At 37.1% G+C, this 20,655-nt stretch overlaps 1 protein-coding gene and 1 long non-coding RNA gene across 2 annotated transcripts in view; one reads left to right on the top strand and one right to left on the bottom strand.

Annotated features, from left to right (window-relative positions):
* Positions 1-1,404: 1,404 nt before the first annotated feature.
* LOC141090239 (uncharacterized) lies at positions 1,405-13,799 on the bottom strand. The gene is made up of 2 exons (XR_012232400.1): positions 13,755-13,799; positions 1,405-2,345 (listed from the first exon to the last, which is right to left on the bottom strand). It is a non-coding gene; the product is annotated as an uncharacterized lncRNA (long non-coding RNA).
* The window catches only part of PAX6 (paired box 6), a 34,178-nt gene continuing 25,896 nt past the window's right edge, over positions 12,374-20,655 (top strand). The window contains exon 1 of the mRNA XM_073576311.1: positions 12,374-12,529. The gene's annotated coding sequence lies outside the window, so the exon portion shown is untranslated. The remainder of the gene's footprint in view (positions 12,530-20,655) is intronic.

Below are 20,655 nucleotides of genomic sequence, written 5' to 3'. Positions count from 1 at the left end.
CGAGTGAAATTGCAGCATGCAGCGATTGTACGTGTAAATCGTCCGAGTCTCGGTAGCGCAGATGCCGAGACCTGTACCGATGTGAGTGCCAGCAGGGGGCCAGGAGTGGAGATGCAGCCCCAAAAAAACACAAATGTCTATATTACGACAGACTTAATTTTCTAGCTCCCGTTATGGATCTCAGACCGAAAGTGCATGCATGACCCCATATTTTACACATGGGCTTAAGGCCAAATCTTAATGTTTTTTTTACCACTTTATGCTTAAAAACAGAACTGGCTTAAACCTTACCGAGAGGGAAACTGCTTTCGACTCAGAGGTGAACATTAACCCAGATGGTGAAGGTGACGAAGTGGCTGGCCCATCTTCGGCACCATCATCCAGCACCCAACCACCAACACCAGCAGTGCCTTCGGCACAACAGGAGGTGAATCCAGAGAATGAGGACCGGGGCCACAGTAGCAGTCCAACATTGCCACTGGGTACATCATCCCAGGCTGCTGCAAACCCACACCTTGGCTGGCGCAGGAGGGAGCTTTTCACCACAAGCAACAGGAGACGAGTGGACACTGGGGTGTTAGACTATCTTTCATGGACTGTGAATGACGATGTGGAGGAAGCTTATACACGCAGTCTGGCATGCTACCTACGTCCAATTCCACGTGATCGATGCTTGCACACCCCCAAGTAATCCCAACCAAGTATTTATATTCCTAGAAAGGTGGCAAATATCAAGCAGTAACCAACTTCAAATGCCTGGAATACAAGATGAGCAGGCACTATCAGTTGCTGAACAACCTCCCTCAATTATGCCAACACCTCAGCCACAGCACGCCCAAACCCAACATGGCCCAACACATGTACAATATTCTGATACTGCTGCACCTGTCCAATATGGTCACTTGAGCAGACCCACTGTTGTAGGCTGGTCCCAACATGGGCATGCTCGACATGGCCATATTGGGGGGGGTTCAACAAATGGGGATGCCACTACCCAGGATTACCACCATCCATACCCTATTTCCCAATACTATAGTCTCCAAAATGATCCTTACTTGGTCCGTAATCCTGGGTCATCACAAGCCATGTCGCAGTGTCAACGTCAGTTTGGACCACAAAGTAGCCAAACCTCGCATGCTGGCCACCCGTCATCACCACCCCCAAGCTACCATAACTTGTAAGGCAAAGTGGCATCGTCAGTTTCGTTTTTTTTTTACTTTTATGAAGGCCCAGTTTTATTGGCCCCATATGCCATATGCTACAAATATAGTTTATTTGTTATTCCAAAACGTGTTTTGATTAAAACAAGTTCAATCAATATGAGTGTTTTTTAGTGTTGTGACCATGTTGATGATGGTTTTTTTTTTCAATTTTTAATCATTATAAGCCAAACTCAACACACACTTCAAACATTAACATAAGTTTACTTATGGCCTACAAAATTTACTAAATCAAACATAGAGACTGCATTCTCTTGCAGTGCAGTATATCCCTCTGGTGAAAGAAAATAATTAGTAAACACATCCTGCACATTAAGTCCAGAGGGCTGACGATGTGGATGAAGTACACGGGTAGTAGCCCTGCCATTATTTCCAACCGCAACTTCATCACCATCATTTGATGTACAGTCATGGATTCTGGTGAAATTGTGAAGTATCACACAGGCTTTTATAACCTCATTCACATTTTCTTCACTAAGTTGAATGGCAGACTGCAGGACCCACCATTTGGCACAGAGAATGCCAAAGGCACATTCCACCAGTCATTGTGCGTGTGATAGGCGGAAATTAAAGATTCTGCGCTGGTAGTCCTGGGCTCTACCTGGATAGGGCCTCATGATGTGGTGTGTTAATTGAAAGACCTCATCAGCAACCATCACATAAGGCACCACATCCATTGCAGACCCTTGTAGCTGACGTGGGGGTGGGAGGTCAGTCATTATTGCGCAGCCGCCGACCCATTATGAAAGAATTGAAGACTGGTATCTCCAGTTCTTCCATACGCCCCAATATCTACAATTATAAACCTGTAAGTGCTGTCGACCAGGGCCAACAGCACTATAGGAAAAAACTGTTTATAATTATAATATTGGGACCCTGAGTTAGTTTGGCGGTTTACGCACATGGATGTGCTTCCTATCCAGGGATCCAATGCAGTTTGGAAACTGGCACATGTCCACAAAGCCAGGGGCTATCCGCAACCAGTCTTTTTTTTTGGCTCAGGCATTACTGATTGATGCAGTTGGGACCATATTTCAGAGCATGCAGAACGGACAATGCCAGAGATGGTGGATTTCCCAATTAAAAATTCTAGATGCCGCATAGGAGAGCCCAGTGGATAGGAATCTATAAGTGAAGAGAAAAAAAAAAGATTAACATATCCAGGCCTAAAAAAAAACAGTTTAGGACTTCCTAAAAGTTATGGGCAGTATAAACTAAGCCCTATCTAACCAAAATACCACATAATTCAAAGCCTTTGGAACAATTACAAACAGCATGGAATGTCAAAAGCAAAATGTGAACAAAATAATATTAGCCAAAAAGGAAACAAAGTACTACAACCAAAGGAATGGATCATTGTATTTCCCTAAAACACAAATAGAAAACATGATCAACATAGAGGAGTAATACATACCGTAAAGTGAGTAAAAGGCGCTCCTCTGCAGAAATACACTTGCACATCTTGGTGTCCTTGAAGGTGATCCCAGGGTGCACAGTCTCCAGAAGAATGTCAAATGTGGGCATGCTCATCTGACAATACTGGTAGAACTTGTCAGGATGGCTGCATAAAGAAGCACACAGTCGGTGGAAATGCCCTATAGTCAGTCATCACCTCATAAGCGGATGTACCCACATTCTTCTCCACCTCTTCGGATCCACAATCACTGGGTAAGGCTCCCCAAAACATCGGGACAAAACCCAGTGGAAAAGCACCCGCTCAGTAATGTTGAAAGTAAGCCTGTCTGACATGTTTGACACAAAGCAGAAATACCACAACACCAGCACGGACTCTAATGCAAAGATGGGAGGGTGGAACCTGTTGTTGAGCCGATAAATAGGGTTGATAATTAGGAATTTAATTTATTTCAGGCCATAGATCCGTTATATTAAACAAAGAACCTGGCACTCAACTTGGTAGTAATATATAGGTGAATTTATTCCCAGACAGTGGTACAGTATGGCACGACAAAACGCTTTGTTCAATTTACATGACCTTCATCAGTTGAGTACTAATAATTGTGGCAGGATATGCAAAAGAGGCTTAATATTCTCACAGTGAGAGCCCATGAGCAGTAATGCTGAATGATTCAGTCTGGGTAGTAGCATTGGTGGATGCAGCCAAGAGTTCAGAGCTGCAGACCAACGGTGGACCCCTCGTTTAATGACAGAAAAACCCACAATGGTGACAGAAATAACTTGAATCTGACAAAAGTAATAATAAATCAAAAATCTATGAAAATGAACAAATAAAAGTCAGACATTGCTTTCCAGCCATGCTTCCATATAAGTAAAAAAAAAATAAAACTCATTAAATAGGCTTGGACAGAAATGATGGTACCCTTAACTCAATATTTTGTTGCACAACATTTTGAGGCAATCACTGTAATCACACGATTCCTGTAACTGTCAATGAGACTTCTGTACCTCTCGACAGGTATTTTGGCCTATTCCTCAAAAGCAAACTGCTCCAGTTGTCTCCTGTTTGAAGGTTGCCTTTTCCAGACGGCATGTTTTAGCTCTTTCCAACGATGCTTAATAAGATTTAGGTCAGGGCTCATAGAAGGCCACTTTAGAATAGTCAAATGTTTTCCTCTTAGTCATTCTTGGGTGTTTTTAGTTGTGTGTTTTGGGTCATTATCCTGTTGCAAGACTCATAACCTGCAACTGAGACCAGCTTTCTGACACAGGGAGGCACATTTCACTCTAGAATCCCTTGATAGTTTTGAGATTTTATTGTACCATGCACAGATTCTAGACACTCTGTGCCAGATGCAGCAAAGCAGCCCCAGAAGATAACATAGCCTCCTCCATGTTTCACAGTAGGGACAGTGTTCTTTTCTTGATATGCTTCATTTTTCCATCTGTGAACATAGTGCTGATGTGCCTTACCAAAAAGTTCCATTTTTGTCTCATCTATCAATAGGACATTCTCCCAGAAGCTTTGTGGCTTGTCTACATGTAGTTTGGCAAATTCCAGTCTGGCTTTTTTATGATTTTTTTTCAACAATGGTGTCCTCCTTGGTCGTTTCCCATGAAGTCCACTTTGGCTCATACAACGACAGATGGTGCGATCTGACACTGATGTTCCTTGAGCTGGAAGTTCACCTTTAATCTGTTTAGAAGTTTTTCTGGGCTCTTTTGTTACCATTTGTATTATCCGTCTCTTTGATTTGTCATGAATTTTCCTCCTGCAGCCACGTCCAGGGAGGTTGGCTACAGTCCTATGGAGCTTAAATTTCTAAATAATATGTGCAACTGTAGTCACAGGAACATCAAGCTGCTTGGAGATGGTCTTATAACTTTTACCTTTAACATGTTTGTCTATAATTTTCTTTCTAATCTCCTGAGACAACTCTTTTCTTTGTTTCCTCTGGTCCATGTTGAGTGTGATACACACCATGTCACCAAACAGCACAGTGAGTATATATAGCCATATATACAAGCCCACTCACTGATTCCAAGATTGTAGACACCTGTGATGCTAATTAGTGGACACACCCTGATTTAACATGTCCCTTTTGTCACATTATTATCAGGGGTACCATCATTTCTGTCCAGGCCTATTTCATGAGTTTTATTTTTTTTAAATTCTGTGGAAGCATGGTTGAAAAGCAATGTCTGACTTTCATTTGTTCATTTTCATATATTTTTTAATTATTATTACTTTTGTCAGATTCAAGTTATGTCTGTGACCATTGTGGGTTTTTCTGTCATTAAACGAGGGGTACCAACAATTTTGTCCATGTGTGTATGTAAGTGTCAGATTGCGGCCACAAGCCACTTTGCTTTGCGCAGTGTATTAAAAAATGTAGAACGCAGAGGCAGCAAACCAACCACAGGGTAAGGGAAGCGCTGCTTAGACTGCTCATACTAGAAGAGATAGTTGTGTGACTTGTCAGTTGTCCAGATAGTCCAATTTCTGGTGGCTTCTGGTTTTCTGTAATGGTAGTAAGTTTATATACAAAGTTATACAGTTGTGGCCTAAAGTATTGACACCCCTGACGGATCAGAGGTTTATGTGTGTATTCCTGGCCTGGGACTGGTGATATACATACAGTTGTGGCCAAAAGTATTGACACCCCTGCCATTCTATCAGATAATACTCAGTTTCTTCCTGAAAATGATTGCAAACACAAATTCTTTGGTATTATTATCTTCATTTTATTTGTCTTAAATGAAAAACACAAAAGAGAATGAAGCAAAACATTGATCATTTCACACAAAACTCCAAAAATGGGCCAGACAAAAGTATTAGCACCCTCAGCCTAATACTTGGTTGCACAACCTTTAGCCAAAATAACTGCGACCGACCGCTTCCGGTAACCATCAATGAGTTTCTTACAATGCTCTGCTGGAATTTTAGACCATTCTTCTTTGGCAAACTGCTCCAGGTCCCTGATATTAGAAGGGTGCCTTCTCCAATTAAATGAAGCTAATAATACCAAAGAATTTGTGATTGCAATCATTTTCAGGAAGAAACTGAGTATTATCTGACAGAATTGCAGGGGTGTTAACACTTTTGGCCACAGCTGTATATCATGGGTGTATGTATCTACAGTGGGGAAAAAAAGTATTTAGTCAGTCAGCAATAGTGCAAGTTCCACCACTTAAAAAGATGAGAGGCATCTGTAATTTACATCATAGGTAGACCTCAACTATGGGAGACAAACTGAGAAAAAAAAATCCAGAAAATCACATTGTCTGTTTTTTTTTCATTTTATTTGCATATTATGGTGGAAAATAAGTATTTGGTCAGAAACAAAATTTCATCTCAATACTTTGTGATATATCCTTTGTTGGCAATGACAGAGGTCAAACGTTTTCTGTAAGTCTTCACAAGGTTGCCACACACTGTTGTTGGTATGTTGGCCCATTCCTCCATGCAGATCTCCTCTAGAGCAGTGATGTTTTTGGCTTTTCGCTTGGCAACACGGACTTTCAACTCCCTCCAAAGGTTTTCTATAGGGTTGAGATCTGGAGACTGGCTAGGCCAAGCCAGGACCTTGAAATGCTTCTTACGAAGCCACTCCTTCGTTGCCCTGGCGGTGTGCTTTGGATCATTGTCATGTTGAAAGACCCAGCCACGTTTCATCTTCAATGCCCTTGCTGATGGAAGGAGGTTTGCACTCAAAATCTCACGATACATGGCCCCATTCATTCTTTCATGTACCCGGATCAGTCGTCCTGGCCCCTTTGCAGAGAAACAGCCCCAAAGCATGATGTTTCCACCACCATGCTTTACAGTAGGTATGGTGTTTGATGGATGCAACTCAGTATTCTTTTTCCTCCAAACACGACAAGTTGTGTTTCTACCAAACAGTTCCAGTTTGGTTTCATCAGACCATAGGACATTCTCCCAAAACTCCTCTGGATCATCCAAATGCTCTCTAGCAAACTTCAGACGGGCCCGGACATGTACAGGCTTAAGCAGTGGGACACGTCTGGCACTGCAGGATCTGAGTCCATGGTGGCGTAGTGTGTTACTTATGGTAGGCCTTGTTACATTGGTCCCAGCTCTCTGCAGTTCATTCACTAGGTCCCCCCGCGTGGTTCTGGGATTTTTGCTCACCATTCTTGTGATCATTCTGACCCCACGGGGTGGGATTTTGCGTGGAGCACCAGATCGAGGGAGATTATCAGTGGTCTTGTATGTCTTCCATTTTCTAATTATTGCTCCCACAGTTGATTTCTTCACTCCAAGCTGGTTGGCTATTGCAGATTCAGTCTTCCCAGCCTGGTGCAGGGCTACAATTTTGTTTCTAGTGTCCTTTGACAGCTCTTTGGTCTTCACCATAGTGGAGTTTGGAGTCAGACTGTTTGAGGGTGTGCACAGGTGTCTTTTTATACTGATAACAAGTTTAAACAGGTGCCATTACTACAGGTAATGAGTGGAGGAAAGAGGAGACTCTTAAAGAAGAAGTTACAGGTCTGTGAGAGCCAGAAATCTTGATTGCTTGTTTCTGACCAAATACTTATTTTCCACCATAATATGCAAATAAAATGAAAAAAAAACAGACAATGTGATTTTCTGGATTTTTTTTTCTCAATTTGTCTCCCATAGTTGAGGTCTACCTATGATGTAAATTACAGACGCCTCTCATCTTTTTAAGTGGTGGAACTTGCACTATTGCTGACTGACTAAATACTTTTTTCCCCACTGTATGTGTATGTGTGTATAGAGGTATAGATGCTGTTTTACACAGTATGTGTGTCTGACAAGTGTGTACACTGTGTCTTTGTGTGTGCCGGCTTGGGGTGTGCCTGGCAGTATGTGCACTCCATGTAGTCAGGCCAGGCAGACTTCTCTTTATGCCTCATTGATTTCTGGAGAGCAGTGCAGTTTGGATAGGGGGTGGTAAGAGCACCTGGTCCAGGCTCAGGATCCATCTCCTATTATTGACAGACAGATAAGCAGGCGGGAGCCGTGGTGTTTCCAATGCTTCCTCAAAGAACCCTGCTGGGTTGCACGGATTCGGAGTCCCTTAATGGCAACAACTCCAAATAATCAGTAAAACACCTTCGCGACAGCTCTTTCCCAGGCTACCACTTTTAAGCCAGTGAAATATTAGCCACCAGTTTCCTGAGAAACCTGCTGGAGAAGTGTAGTACCTCCACTATGTAATGTGAGCAAACAACAGAGAACCCTGGTCAACACAGGGATAGATGGATTGAGAGAGAGAGATAGATAGATAGATAGATGTTAGATAGATAGATGATAGATAATAGATAGATAGATAGCTAGATAGATAGATAGATAATAGATAGATAGATGATAGATGATAGATAATAGATAGATAGATAGATAGATAACAGGCCAGCAGCAGATCATGTAGGCTACAGGTAAGTGTCACAATGGGCTGTGGGGTCAGGTCTGTGTAGAGAGTAATTAGCTGACTTGACACAAATAGCTGCAGATGTGAACACTTGCTGCAAATACTACCGCAACATGTGTGATGAATACCAACACAAAAGACTGAGCAAACAACAGGAACATATTAGAGAGACCCACTCTGAAACTAATCTACCAACCAACATAGGAAAACGAGAGCACACAAAGGTCTCATAACAACTAACAATTTATTAAATAGACTTAAAAAAGATTAAGTACAATACACACACATATACCAAAGCAGAATGCTGCTAGAAGGGGCTCCGGTGACATGTACAAAGTAAGAGCTGTAAAGTAACACGACAGATTCCAAATAGGACAAAGAATCCCATCTGCAAAATTTCTCAAGGCAACTAACAAGTGTCATGACTGGTACTAAATAGTTTAGAGAAAAAGAGCATAAGGTAAGTACTTAACCAAAAGATAGAATGTCAGTGAATAGGGGTCTGGTCCACGCGTCCTGGTCCACCTGTCCCAATGCGCGTTTCACCCGGAGGCTTCGTCAGGGGGCGTGCAACATGTGGGCACATGTGTGTATAACGCAGTCATGTACAGAGATAGCAAGAATGATTTTGTCATTTAACTCTAACATACAGCACAACCACTATTTTAAATCAGTATAATGAGTTAATTTACCTGCAGTCCCATGTAATACCACAGATAACACTGCAATGGGATATGAAATGTCAAAGCCTGCACATTGGATTATATGTGATAAAATGACAATAGTGACCTGTAAATATGCACAGGAATAACCTCAATCTACATGTGTAGGAGAGCCATTACTGTGAGGAGCATTCTACTAAAGAGAGCAGTATACGTTCCATTCAGTGATGAACAGACATCAAGAAGATTCCTGTGTGTATAAAGAGGCAAATATCTGTATGAAGATGCAGGCATGTATACAGCACCAAGAAACGTACAAAAAGAAAAGTATATAAGGGGGTAAATATACCGGGGGGAATTACCAGCCTACTACTGTGCATAGATAGATACAGATAGATAGATAATAGATAGATAGATAATAGATAGATATGAGATAGATAGATATAGAAATAGATAGATCTATAGATAATATATACTGTAGATAGATAATATATAGATAATAAATAGATCTGTATATAATAGATAGACAGATAATAGATAGATAATAAATAGATAATATATAGATAGATAATAGACAGATAGAGAATAGATAGATATATAGATAAATAGATAGATAGATAATAGATAGATAGAAGATAGATAAAAAATAGATAGATAGATAGATCATAGATAGATAATAGATCAATAGAAGATAGATAATAGATATATAGACAGTTAGATCTATAGATGATATATAGATACAGTTGTGGCCAAAAGTATTGACACCCCTGCCATTCTGTCAGATAATACTTAGTTTCTTCCTGAAAATGATTGCAAACACAAATTCTTTGGTATTATTATCTTCATTTAATTTGTCTTAAATGAAAAAGCACAAAAGAGAATGAAGCAAAAAGAAAAACATTGATCATTTCACACAAAACTCCAAAAATGAGCCAGACAAAGGTATTGGCACCCTCAGCCTAATACTTGGTTGCACAACCTTTAGCCAAAATAACTGCGACCAACCGCTTCCGGTAACCATCAATGAGTTTCTTACAATGCTCTGCTGGAATTTTAGACCATTCTTCTTTGGCAAACTACTCCAGGTCCCTGATATTTGAAGGGTGCCTTCTCCAAACTGCCATTTTTAGATCTCTCCACAGGTGTTCTATGGGATTCAGGTCTGGACTCATTGCTGGCCACCTTAGAAGTCTCCAGTGCTTTCTCTCAAACCATTTTCTAGTGCTTTTTGAAGTGTGTTTTGGGTCATTGTCCTGCTGGAAGACCCATGACCTCTGAGGGAGACCCTGCTTTCTCACACTGGGCCCTACATTATGCTGCAAAATTTGTTGGTAGTCTTCAGACTTCATAATGCCATGCACACGGTGAAGCAGTCCAGTGCCAGAGGCAGCAAAGCAACCCCAAAACATCAGGGAACCTCCGCCATGTTTAGGGACGGTGTTTTTTTTGTTTGAATGCCTCTTTTTTTGGTCTTTCTTTGGTCTTCTTTCTTTTCTCCATGCTCAATGTTGGTACACACAAGGACACAGGACAGAGGTTGAGTCAACTTTAATCCATGTCAACTGGCTGCAAGTGTGATTTAGTTATTGCCAACACCTGTTAGGTGCCACAGGTAAGTTACAGGTGCTGTTAATTACACAAATTAGAGACGCATCACATGATTTTTTGAACAGTGCCAATACTTTTGTCCACCCTCTTTTTTATGTTTGGTGTGGAATTATATCCAATTTGGCTTTAGGACAATTCTTTTTGTGTTTTTTCATTTAAGACAAATTAAATGAAGATAATAATAACAAAGAATTTGTGTTTGCAATCATTTTCAGGAAGAAACTGAGTATTATCTGACAGAATTGCAGGGGTGTCAATACTTTTGGCCACAACTGTAGATAATAGATAGATAGATAGATAGATAGATAGATAGATAGATAGATAGATACATAAAAAAAAATTACCAGATATTTGCACACTGACATGTATTACTTGTTGGCAAAAATAATTTAGGGATGGTAGACACATTAATCATTTATCACTTTGTGATAAAGAAAGACAAAGATAGATAGAAGATAATAGATAGATACAGTAATATATAGATAGATAGATAATACGTAGATAGATAGATAGATAACACAAAAAAAATATGCACAGCACTAAAAAGCTGGGAGCATAGGCAAATACCAAACCTTACAATTAGTCCAAGAAAAATGATACAGCCCTCCATATAGCAAAACATAAGGTGCTCTTTATTGGCCCATGTAGCAATGTTTCAAGCTTGAGAAAGGTCTGCGCTCAGGACCGAAACGTTGCTACATGGGCCAATAAAGAGCACCTTATTTTTTGCTATATGGAGGGCTGTATCATTTTTCTTCGACTCTAGATAGATAGATAGAAGATAGATAATAGATAGATTATTATTATTATTTATTATTATAGCACCATTTATTCCATGGCACTTTACATGTGAGGAGTGGTATACATAATACATACAATTAGTGTAATCTTAAACAATACAAGTCACAACTGGTAGAGGAGGAGAGAGGACCCTGCCCGCGAGGGCTCACAATCTATAAGGGATGGGTGATAATACAGTAGGCGAGGGTAGAGCTGGTCGTGCAGCGGTTTGGTCGATCGGTGGTTAGATAGATAGATAATAGATAGATATGGGATAGATAGATAGATAGATAGATATGGGATAGATAGATAGATAGATAGATATGGGATAGATAGATAGATAGATAATAGATAGATAGATAATAGATAGATAGATAATAGATGGATAGATAGATAATAGATAGATATGGGATAGATAGATAGATAGATAGATAGATAGATAGATATGGGATAGATAGATAGATAGATAGATAGATATGGGATAGATAGATAGATAGATATGGGATAGATAGATAGATAATAGATAGAGAGATGATAGATAGATAGATAGATAATAGATAGATAATAGATGGATAGATAGATAATAGATAGATATGGGATAGATAGATAGATAGATATGGGATAGATAGATAGATAATAGATAGATAGAGAGATAGATAGATGATAGATCTATCCCTCTATCTCATCTATCCCTAGATAATAGATAGATAATAGATAGATAGATATGGGATAGATAGATAGATAGATAGATAGATATGGGATAGATAGATAGATAGATAGATATGGGATAGATAGATAGATAGATAGATAGATAGATAATAGATAGATAGAGAGATAGATAGATGATAGATAGATAATAGATACATAGATAATAGATAGATTATAGTTAGATACTATGTAAAATATATGTAAATAGAATTAAAACATTAAAGCATTTAACAATATTACATTAATATTTACACATTTATTGCTAAATTATCTATTATTTGTATTTGTTTTTTTATTCTAATTTTGAATTCATGATTCGCTGTTTTCTATCCTCCTTGATGCATTAGATGTATAAATATACCCAGATTTATAGATCACATGACGTCTATTAGTGACTGATAATCACAGTCCTACAGATGAGCCCGGCCGGTGCCCCCTCTGTCCTTATTACCAGGGTAGTATGGAGAGTACTGCTCGCCCCTGTGATGTCACCAGCCTGTCTCAGCCAATCAGGACCCAGCTGGCATTGATATTAAGGGAAAGTTAGAGAGCAGTCGCACAGCCGGGCTTTTTCCTGTCATTGACATTTAAACTGAGTGGCAGATTCTCATGTAACAACTGAAGATCAGATCTGCCAGTTCTTAACTATCAGGAAGAAGCCCAAGTGGCAGAATTATCACCACAGACCATGTGAGCTGCTCATTGGAAGCTGCAACAGGTAATTTTTTTCCTCTTAATACTTGTGTAAATGGCGCTAATCCCGGGCTATCGGCTGTATTTGCTTTGCCTGTTTGCTGAGATATCCTACGCCTTATCGGAGTTTTCCTCCAGAGAATTTACAACTTAAAGATTTTAGAAATTTACCAAAACTAGAGACTAAAAATCCAAAAGGTGAAACCCTGAGAATGCTATGGAATATAATCCACGTCCAGGTCTCAGTCGTGTTCATTCTTTTCTTGTGTGATGGAAGAATGTGCTGCAAATAGTTGTGAGAACTGAGAATCCTTTACCTTTACCCCCATGTGATTTGATCTTTTTTTCGGAAAGACCTTATAATTAGTGATTTGCAGCGGCTAGGGGGACGGGGAGTTGAGTTACCGGGATTTGGTCACACCCTCCTCGCCTGCTGAAAAACTTACTTAAGAAAATTGAATTTAAAGAGAGAAAAAAAAAACCTATCATGTCCTGACATCCCGACATCAGAATGAAAACACTGGCACTTTAACCGAAAAATGACAAATATACCGGAAACCTTTCGCATGCTGCAATCTTCTTGAACTTTTTGATTTACACTTTACTGAAATTTATGAAGCATGAAGGAAAGAAGTTTTTTTTTTTAATTTTCTATATATATATATATATTCTAGACGTACATCTATATGTATACAGTTTTTTAAAATTATAAGACTACGATAAAAATGCATTAAATATTTAAATATATTATTCCGTTAGTAAATTTGAAAAAAAATTGAAGCGTCATCTTTTAGAAGTCTTAACATTTTTTGTGGAATTTGTTATTTTTCGAACGTTCAAAATGGTCTAAATTTTTTACCTTCCGCGATTTATAAACGAATCCTAGAATAACAAATAACGTGGAAAAAAAAGCATTGAAAATTTAAAAAACTATTTTTTTTTTACTATATTTGCACTCCCTAATAAAAATGAATAAAGTCGCCATTTAGCTGTTTAAAGCCTCGATGATTAACACAGACTAAATGGTACAAGTGTTTGGAGCAGCTTGGGATGGGCATTTTTGCAGAAACCAAATTAATACTTAAATCCTTAACGCTTGAAAAAAAAAAACTAAATGCAGAAAAATGAGTGTGAAAATTTAACGAAAAAGAAAGGGAAAGCATAAGAACTGAAAGTCAAATTTAAGAACAAGTCTAAAAAGTTTTTTTTTAATTAATATATGATTTCTAAAAGTGAAAAGCTATCATTACCTTTTGGGATACTTTAGACAGTGTCAGCTTGGGTGTGCTCCTCTGCCATGTAAGAGACTGGTGTGTATTTCTTTAAAATGATGAATTTACTCTTAACGCCATGTCCCCAACACTAAAGAACTTCAACACCGCCCCGTCCACACACATAGTCATTGGCTCTCCTAGAGGCAAATGCATTGCAGTCTGACACGTCAGGAATGGTGTTTATCTCTAGGTTCAAAGTGATCTGGACAAGGGGACTTTAAGCATTTTTCTGGGTATTAAAAAAGGTGACTTGTAGAGCAGATATTAATGCAACGAGACACATGTGGCACCGGCGCAAATAAAGCTGCCGCAGAAAAACGCAAAACTGGCGCATTACTGTTATATTATCAAGACACTGCCTTGGGTTCATGGGGAAAAGTTTTACAACTGTTTCCTACAATTACAATGGTGAACACATTTACATGTATAACTTGTAAAAAAATAAATATTAGACACATTTTCAGGCAAACAGAGAGCTGCGGAATAGCAAACATAGAACTTTATACAAAAATACAATTTATATATATATATATATATATACGTATCTATATAAATATAAATAGATGTACCAATATCTAGAGATATAGATATACATATATATCCATCTATATAAATGTATATAGATATACAAATAACTATAGATATACATATATATATATACACACTATATATAGATATACAAATAACTATAGATAGACATACATATATATATATAGATATACATATATATAAATAAATATATATACATATATCTATATAGATATACATATATATATCTGTATATATATATATATATAGATAGATATTTATATATGTAAAATATATATACAAAAATAGTATAAAAACCAAAAGCGAGGATTGAAATGGCAACAAAACGATAAAAATCATTTTCAGACTCATATTTATTATCATTAAATAAGAATAATAATAAGCGTTTTATTTGCATTAGCTTTTACATCCAAAATTCTATTCCTCTGTAAAATCAATATCAATGATAACTGTGCGTCACCAATATTCATAAATCCATCAGAATCGTAGCGCAGATTAAAGAGTGATGCCCCAATTCATTTTCAGAATTTCGTTTTCTTAAATATTACTGCTATTACTTTCACAGAAACACACAAAGTATTCAATGTGCCATAAAATTGTTTTCCAGAAAAGTTTCATAAAGACGCTAATCGAATCAAGTAAAGGGTTTCTGGGATACTTTACGTCTTTGTATGTTATTTTATTAGGGGAAAAAAAACTTTTTTGTTGACCGACCTTGGCATTTTCAGTAAAATGTATATTTGGTGACACCTTTAGATACTTGTCTGTGACAACCTGGCAATTGTAAATAGCTCTAGAGTTTATTAAAAAAAGACTCTTTGGTGTAAATGAAATCATACAGATAGGAGCCCGGAGCACTCACCTTTGGTAAGTGTCACTGACACACACCCCCCCAAGTATCCATTAAAATGACGTCATCTGCATTCAAGTAAACCCTCCCCTTATACTTTCTTTTTCTTAAATCCAAAACTAATACTTTTTTTCTTCCTTTTCGAAGGGTACAAAAACCCAACTTTGCCCCAGGCAGAAATAGGATCACGATTCAAGAGAAGGCATTAGTTGGTGCTAATCCCAACAGTTGCTAATTGAAAATGGTCAGATGGAGGGATGGACGAATAGTTTCATTATTTTATAGAAAAAAATCTGAAACAAAAGGGACAATAAGACTGGCTGACAAATGCATACACCGGGCCAATAGGAACTTGAAAAATTCTTCATTTTCATAGACTTCCTCTTTGAGTTGGGACTCTGCATGTGCATCAATATACATAACAAGCAAAGGTTACCAATGTGCACGGTTTGTGCACTTCACGTACAAAGCAATCCTGTCATTAGAGCTGCTTCTATTAACCCTTGACATGTCGACAGGAGGGGAAATCAGTTTTTAAATTTTTAAATTAAGAAAAAAAATTTAAAAATTATCATTTTCTTTCAGAGAACAACACGACTTGTGTTTTTACAATTTAAGTAAAAATTCATTAAACCTTAGCCTACTGAAATAATCTGAACTTGGGCAACATGTGGCTAGACCGGGAACAACATGAAATTGATAAGGTTATAGCATTATTCAGCATATTAAGTATACATTTATAATTTAAGAGAAAATACATAACAAGAGAATAGAACTAAAAGAAGAGACCTGAGTAGTCTCAAAGCTTGCAATTTGTTACCATCTTTTCAGTTAGCCATTAAAAGGTATCAACCACTTCTAAATATTTTAGAACTAAACGAGGCATTTACAAAAAAAATTATATTTTGCCTAAATTTTCACAATTAGAAAAAAACAATTTATCTTTTACCTTTAAGACAGTGGAAATTTTTCCTTAATTTTAAAAGTACTTTTTTTTTTTTTTTTTTACAATTTCTAATTTCTCCGCTCTGTTAATATATTTGTGAATTCTGATACAAACCATAATATGCTGATAGGATAAACTATTGATTAATACAAGCTGTTCCAAAAAGTCTTGTAACACTTTCATCTCTGTGTAAATGGAGGCTGTGAGCAGCTCAGTGCCGGTTTTCTTCATGGCTTCAGTTAGGATGAAATGAGTGCGCGCTACGTATCTTCTCCATGATATATTTTCAATTAGAGGTCAATTTATTAAGCACTTTGTCCTCCGTGACATCTGGAATATGTGAGTGCAGTTCGGTGATACAATAACTATGACGGGTAACCCAATGCGGAGGTTGCTCTTTTATTGATAACAACAATTCACCGGAGACAACATGAAATGATGTCACTCGTCAACGACTAGAATACGGCAAAGGCTGGGAGACGGGTGCACACGGGGTTCCAGTTTTTATAGACACTTGGATTACAAGTGAGTGGACTGGCTTCAATTCTGCAATATTTTACAGCATATTAATGTATTATACTGATATGCATATGAAAAGCCGATCTGCGAGAGGTAATTATGCCGCAGTTTTTTGCTGCATGACAGCTGGATAAACATAATTTCTAATAAACATCTCTAATTAGGGAGGAGGGCCGGCGGCAAGATTGGATTTTTTATGAAATGGCGTCCAGCCTACACATATTTAGGGATATGTATAAAAATCTTATAAAATTAATAATTTTCTCTAATTTTTTTCATTCTGTTCCCTATTTTTATAGAAGTCTTGAAAACCAATAATAACCCCAATGATTTTTTTTTTCTTTCCTGGAAATAAAGGCCACGGTCATTCCCTTGTAAATTCTATTTTCTTAAGTAAGTTAAAGGCAACGGCGGAGGGTGTGACCGGTTCACGGTAACCCAATTCCCCATTCTCCTAACCATTGCAATGTGCTAATTATAAGGTCTTCTGGAAAAAAAAAGATCAAATCACAAGGGGCAAAGGATTTAGCAATTTCACAAATATGTGCAGATCATTCTTACAATAGGAAAGAAAGACCAAAAAAGGAAATATGAAAGAGAAAGAATAAAGAAAAAAAGAGAAAAAAGAAGATAGATTTGATGAGATGCCCCCACTATGCTATCACAAAGTCCACATTTGGCACAGTGTAAAACAGTGTAAACTCTCCAGACTTCTGCACTAGGATCTTGCCTATATTTCGGAGTAAGCTTCCCCAGCACCCCAGACCGGGAAGGTTGGGACAAGGTCTCCAGGTATTAGCTTACAGGGAACTACAATGAGGGACACTGCTTGAGCCGCTGTGAGGGAGCACCGCTGGGCACAGAAGCCGTGTGTAGGCCGAGAGAGGACAGAGAGTGACAGGCAGGCAGCTCATTATCCTGCTCCCATTCACTAACATGCAAACTCTCTGGCAGAGTCGTTTGTCTCCCTATTGTAGTCTATGTAAGAATGCAATGCTTGTCAGCCCTCTCATTCACTGTCCACATACTTTATTGATGAGATGTGACTTTTAACACTTTCACATGTCAAGAAAAGTCAAGTGTACACATCTAATACTTCATTTTCTCCCCTTCTCCTTGCATTCCCTGTCCCTCTCCCCACCGGGGTTTTGTTTTATTGTTAACTTTATTTCAGTCTCTTTTTTTTTTCCTCCATGCTTGAAACTTGTGAAATTAACAATTAAGGCAACCAGAGATCAAGCTGGTACTTTAAGTGTAACCTTAAAACTAGCACCCAGGGGTTGCTTTGGAGTGTACTGAGGTGTGGATTAATAGTGTACCACTCTACAAATGTACTCTCTGGTGTGTGGTCAAAATACTAAAAAGCGTTCACTTATTAGGACATGATGGCTGTCACCTCCCAACGCCACAAATCAGGGCGCTATTGTACGACAGAAAAAGAGCAAATCTGCATTATTAAAACATATATAGCCAGATGTGTGTAGGTATATATATAGATATATATCTACATATATATCTATATATATATCTACACACATACATATCCCTACACACACACATATATATATATATATACTTATACACACATATCTATATATCTACACACATACATATGCCTACACACACACATATATATATACATATACACACATATCTATATATCTAAACACATACATATCTCTACACACACACACATATATATATATATACATATGCACACATCTATATATCTACAGACTTACATATCTCTACACACACACATATATATGTATACACACATATCTATAGATCTACACACATACATATGCCTACACACACATATATATATATACATATACACACATATCTATATATCTAAACACATACATATCTCTACACACACACACATATATATATACATATGCACACATCTATATAACTACAGACATACATATCTCTACACACACACATATATATGTATACACACATATCTATATATCTACAGACATACATATCTCTACACACACACATATATATGTATACACACATCTATATATCTACAGACATACATATCTCTACGCACACACATATATATGTATACACACATATCTATATATCTACACACATACATATCTTTACACACACACATATATATATACATATGCACACATCTATATATCTACAGACATTCATATCTCTACACACATATATATGTATATATACACACATATGCACACATCTATATATCTACAGACTTACATATCTCTACACACACACCTATATATGTATACACACAAATCTATAGATCTACATACATACATATGCCTACACACACACATATATATATACATATACACACATATCTATATATCTAAACACATACATATCTCTACACACACACATATATATACATATGCACACATCTATATATCTACAGACATACATATCTCTACACACACACACATATATATGTATACACACATATCTATATATCTACAGACATACATATCTCTACACACACACATATGTATGTATACACACATATCTATATATCTACAGACATACATATCTCTACACACACACATATATATGTATACACACATCTATATATCTACAGACATACATATCTCTACGCACACACATATATATGTATACACACATATCTATATATCTACACACATACATATCTCTACACACACACATATATATATATACATATGCACACATCTATATATCTACAGACATACATATCTCTACACACACACATATATATATATATATATACATATGCACACATCTATATATCTACAGACTTACATATCTCTACACACACACATATATATGTATACACACATATCTATAGATCTACACACATACATATGCCTACACACACACATATATATATACATATACACACATATCTATATATCTAAACACATACATATCTCTACACACACACACACATATATATATATATATATATATATATATATACATATGCACACATCTATATATCTACAGACATACATATCTCTACACACACACATATATATGTATACACACATATCTATATATCTACAGACATACATATCTCTACACACACCCATATGTATGTATACACACATATCTATATATCTACAGACATACATATCTCTACACACACACATATATATGTATACACACATCTATATATCTACAGACATACATCTCTACGCACACACATATATATGTATACACACATATCTATATATCTACACACATACATATCTCTACACACACATATATATATACATATACACACATATCTATATATCTACACACATACATATCTCTACACACACACATATATATACATATACACACACACCTATCTATATATATATATATCTACACACATACATATCTCTACATACACACATTTCTATATACACACATATATATATCTACACTCACACACACGCACACATATATATCTACACACATACCTATTTTTACACACACACTTATGTATATATATACACATATGTATATATGTACACACATATATATATATATATATATCTATCAACACTCACAAGCACACACACACATATATATCTACACTCACACACACATATCTATATATCTACACACATGCATATCTCTACACACACGCGCACACACACATATATATATATATATATACACACACATAAATATTGCTAACATGTCACTGGGCTTGATAAAAATTCCAGATTGGAAGCTGAAACATTTTATCTAAGTGAGTGAATAAAACTCCACTTTTTTTTCAGTTGGACCCCTTAAGTGTTGCCCTCATTATATATATTATATATATATAATGTACACATATACGTAGACTGTGAGCCCTCGCGGGCAGGGGCCCCTCTCCTTGTGTACTTGTGTGTCCCTTGTCTTACACATGTTTATTGTACCTGTCTATATTTCCCCCTTTTCACATGTAAAGCGCCATGGAATAAATGGCGCTATATAAATGTATAATAATAATAATAATAATAATATTAATATATACATAT

Source organism: Dendrobates tinctorius, unplaced genomic scaffold, assembly GCF_039654945.1.
Source record: "Dendrobates tinctorius isolate UK_male_01 unplaced genomic scaffold, ASM3965494v1 ptg000048l, whole genome shotgun sequence".
Classification (NCBI taxonomy): domain Eukaryota; kingdom Metazoa; phylum Chordata; class Amphibia; order Anura; family Dendrobatidae; genus Dendrobates; species Dendrobates tinctorius.
Note: the sequence above shows the minus strand (reverse complement) of the source record. Positions and strands in the feature narration are given on the sequence as shown.